Source organism: Limulus polyphemus, unplaced genomic scaffold (assembly GCF_000517525.1).
Source record: "Limulus polyphemus unplaced genomic scaffold, Limulus_polyphemus-2.1.2 Scaffold2740, whole genome shotgun sequence".
NCBI lineage: Eukaryota > Metazoa > Arthropoda > Merostomata > Xiphosura > Limulidae > Limulus > Limulus polyphemus.
Genome location: NW_013668350.1, coordinates 36,528 through 41,123, shown reverse-complemented (window position 1 = coordinate 41,123; position 4,596 = coordinate 36,528). Strand labels below are relative to the sequence as shown.

At 34.0% G+C, this 4,596-nt stretch overlaps 1 protein-coding gene across 1 annotated transcript in view; it reads left to right on the top strand.

Moving 5' to 3' along the window:
* LOC106467790 (glycine receptor subunit alpha-2-like) overlaps positions 1 to 1,338 on the top strand; it is a 46,872-nt gene extending 45,534 nt beyond the window's left edge. Inside the window, exon 9 of the transcript XR_002612467.1 lies at positions 1,263 to 1,338. The gene's annotated coding sequence lies outside the window, so the exon portion shown is untranslated. The remainder of the gene's footprint in view (positions 1 to 1,262) is intronic.
* Positions 1,339 to 4,596: the final 3,258 nt, after the last annotated feature.

Sequence of the window (4,596 nt, the reverse complement as noted above, 5' to 3'; positions counted from 1 at the left end):
TATTAATTTATCTCTTTATCGAATTTAGGCCTAACCTAAGTTAAAGTTTTATAAAGTACGGCCTATACACAAGTGGATTTACACATTTCGTTGTCTACGATTACAATTTGTTTGTATTGTGCTAGAAATGTTATATTTAAAGAAGCACTGTTACGATAAAGATACTAATTTGGCAGGAAATGTTTTGCGGGTCTCTGCTAGTATCTATAATTACATCTAGGAGATTTAAATTCATAAACATTATATGTTATCAGTGGCGTTATTCTATCTTTGAACCTAAAAAAATTAATCTAAATTGAGACTTAAAAATAATTCTCAAATATATCTGTGGATAAACTTTACGAAAAAGTTTAAATAGTTGGTTTGGAACATTACAACTTAGTTGTATAGAGACACTGACTTCGCCCAAATAGCCAACTATGATGTTTCAATGATGTTTTTACGAAGCAATTTTTCTTTACAACATTCTTGGTATTTTAAATGTCTTTATGTAAATGTTGATACGCACTAGTGATCTTATAAGCACGATGAATCAAGGTCTTTACTAAATGCTTCGTAAGTAGCAGACAATAGTAAAGGAATATTGGAATAGAGTTGAAACTCAAATTTGAACATTTCTCTTGTCATTTGAACGGTTATTACAGCAAGTCTCTAAACAAAAAAGTTAGCCTAATAATTTTGAATCTTTTGATAATATTAGTACTCAAGTTAGTGGTATTGTTTCATTTGCCTTTAAAAATTATAGCCGTGGCTTGAAATACGCTAATATTAGTTAAGATAAACTTGAAGCCGCGAGAAATTTAACTTAAGCAAGAATGAAAATATTACTATAATGAAACCTGATATATGATACAGTATGGATATTCTTAACAAATCTGATTACAGTCTAGGAGCTGAGAAACTATTTAATGATATCAATAAATTTACGAAATTACAAATGGATCCTACAAAAATCAGATAAACTAAAATGCAGAGGTATTTGTTAACATTAAAAAATTATAATTTATTTACTCAGAGTAAATATTTAAAAATAAAATCAATCAGATTGTCATCCACGGCATTCCAAAAGTCTCCAAAGAAGGTTGTCCTGGTAGACCTATTGTTTCAAATTTGGGTATATATATATATAAACATGAAACTGCTTGATTTATTTGTTTGTTGTTGAACAAAGCCACATTGGGCCATTTGCTGCATCTACCGCAGAGAATCGAACCCTGGACTTTAGTTATATACGTCCGTAGAGTTGGGCCCGGCATGGCCAGGTGGTTAGGGCGCTCGACTCGCAATCTGCGGGTCGCGGATTCGAATCCCCGTCACACCAAACATGCTCACCCTTTCAGCCGTGGGGACGTTATAATGTGACGGTGAATCCCACTATTCGTGGGTAAAAGAGTAGCCCAAGAGTTGACGGTGGGTGGTGATGACTAGCTGCCTTCCCTCTAGTTTTACACTGCTAAATTAGGGACGTCTAGCGCAGGTAGCTTTGCGCGAAATCCATAACAAACAAACCGTAGAATTACCGCTGTGCCACCTGGGGACGTCATGTATTGGCGGGCATGCATTTTTGATGAACAAACAGCCATGTCAACATTCTCGTGAGTCTATTTACAATAGATTTACAATGAATTTTAAACCTGAATATATAAACCAATTTGTTTTCAGGTTTAAAGATACAATATCTTCACTGAAGCTGTTTGTGGATTTAAATGCTCTTGCCGCATTTCCAGTTATATTGGATTTACCACCAGGTGGCTTAAAACACGTGTGAATGAACATGCAAGTCCGCTAGCTGGAAACAAATCTTGCACAAGAGACCACGCTACTCGTGATTGCGACTTGGTGATACATTGGACGGCCTTTAAGATTCTTTCATAGACTATTGACGAAAGAAGTCTTTGCATAAAAGAAACTTTCCTGATCAATAGATTAACGCCACAACTTAATTAAACTAGCTCTGTGAATAGTCTCTTCCTGAAATTATAATTGCTAGTCGTCTGATTACATGTTGTTAATTTTTAAATGTGAATATACATTTAATAAGTTGGACACCGAGGCTGATTATTTTGCAATGAGAAGGAATTTCAATTGTTATTGTGCCTTTTGTGCGCAAATATTTGATTTGTAATAAAACTGTATGTTTTTTCTCCGAAGGGGGGAAGAAGGCCGCCTGGAGAGGTAATCTACTTTAACCACTTGCACCGCTATACAGTTGTGCGTTGTCTCTCAGTCAGTCAGTAGACTCTCAAATGACGTCACATAAAGGACGCCTAACGTTGCAACTTGTACTGTTTTGACGTGAGTAAAACGTGCGCATGCCATGAATCACGAGAGGAATTATGCAATCTTTAGGCTACAACACAGCATGACATATGAACTTCAAAAGCAAAAAATAAAAATATTTGTTACACCTAATTTTGGTTTTATTTACTCTTGAAACGGGGCACTTTCGTGGATCCTGCGGAAGTACATCTAGTAATAGATTGTTATTGGTTTTTGATCTACAAACATTAAAAAGTATGTTTGATAACATAAAATTATGAAGCTATGATGTTTGTTATGTTCCATCATTTCAGATAACGGTTGTTGGAGAATACAAAGAGAGATACACATGTGGAACGTTGTACATTTGTACATTATTTGTCCTACGTTGTCAAGTACGTTGTCAAGAATCTTAGTTGTTGGGCTTCATCTGCGACTCTTGCGAATAAAAGAGGTTCCTTTCCAAAAAAAAAAAAACAAAAAAAAAACGGTTTCTATTCCATTGTGTTCTTGGCATTCCTTGAAAATTCCAATTTTGTTCTCATGTTCTTTTTGGATATTTCAGTCTCAGCTCAGTAATATTTATAAAAACAATAAAATACAACTTAATTATGTTTTTTCTAGCTTGTAAACAACTTCAAAAAGAAAGGAAAGCAATGTTTGAGTTAGTGTATAAATTTTTTTTATTTGCTTTCTGGACATATAGAAAGCATATATGTAATTATATAATAGTATATGTGTGTGTGTGTGTGTGAAAAAACGTTTACCTTATTTTTAGGGCGCTGTATGTGTTTCCATCACGACAATAGGAAATCAAATTTAACGAATTTCCAAAGTGTCTTCGCAAAAACAAGTTTAGTCCACAAATAACCAACAGTTTGTAAAGGTTTGCTTAGTACAGAACGAAAGAGCCATCTCGACAGTCAGTGATTATATTTGTCATCTGAAAATCTATTGTTTCCTTAAAAATCGTCTGACTGTGTAAACAAAATCCTGTAAACACTTCGTAATGGAAACTTTGTTATGCCATAGAAAATGTACGTTTAGACACACACAAAAAAAAAAACGTTTACAAAAGCCTACAAAATATGGCCAATCTATTTTGTGTGTGTGTGTTTTTAAATGACGAATAAATTAATTTCTATTCTCGTACAGCCTTTTAGTTAATCTTAGCAAAGCTTGTTTTAAATGATGACCTTTTACGGTATGTTTAATAAAATCAATATATTTCTTCCTATGGATATTGTACGTGTAAAATGTGTGAAACAGTGTCTTTTTAAAGCTATCACAAGTAAAAACGTGTGAAATATTAATCTTCTGTGAATGCCATACGTGTAAATTGTGCTAAATGATGACCTTTTCTGGATACCACAAGTGCAAAATGTGTGAAAAGGTGAACATTTTACAGCTTCAAAAACGTGTAAACCACTTGATACAACAATATAAAGACAACGAATAAAAATATAACAACTAATGATTTTGTTTTGCTGATATAAATGCATGCACATGTGGTTTATATCATATATAAAACATTTCTCTTTTGACCAACTAAGTACGCTAAAAATAAGTTTCTGGAACTTTCTAACAATCATGTCTTAAACTCGTTTTCATGTAATTGTATAATTTTCTTTTAAACACACGAACTAATGAAAACAAGAAAGTGTGTAAACTTCCTTTTTTCTTATCCTTCCGATCTCTACTATTGAACTAAAAAATATTTATATTATATTTAATTCGTGTTTTAAAGCTTTCCTTTGTCGTCCAAAGAATCAGATGATTAGGGCGCTTTCCTCGCAATCTGAGGGTCGCGGGTTCGAATCCCCGTTCAACCAGCAGTGGAGGCGTTATAATGTGACGGTGAATCCAACTATTCGTTGGTAAAAAAAGTAGCCCAAGAGTTGGCGATGGGTGGTGATGACTAGCTGCCTTCCCTCTAGTCTTTCACTGCTAAATTAGGGACGGTTAGATAGCCCTCGTGTAGCTATGGGTGAAATTGAAAACAAACAAACTCAAGATAAAATACAGTTTAATGGTTACAATTAGGGTCTCGTTATCAGCCTATTGAACATAACTGGAACCTCTGTGTTGGTCTTTCTGTTATAAAAAAACACTTAATTTCAGCTGTGCAAGAAGGTGATCAAAATAATTAGGTAATGCTTAATCGCATCAACCATAGAAAAATCAAGGCTTCGCGATAACTTAGAACACACTGGTTAACATTCAAATACAACTGCAAATCATGTAATGTTTCTAAACAATTAAACATTTGAAGAAGAAATTCGGACAGAATCGTTTTTGGCCCAGGCTTAACTTACTTTTGTTTTCTTAAAAGCATTC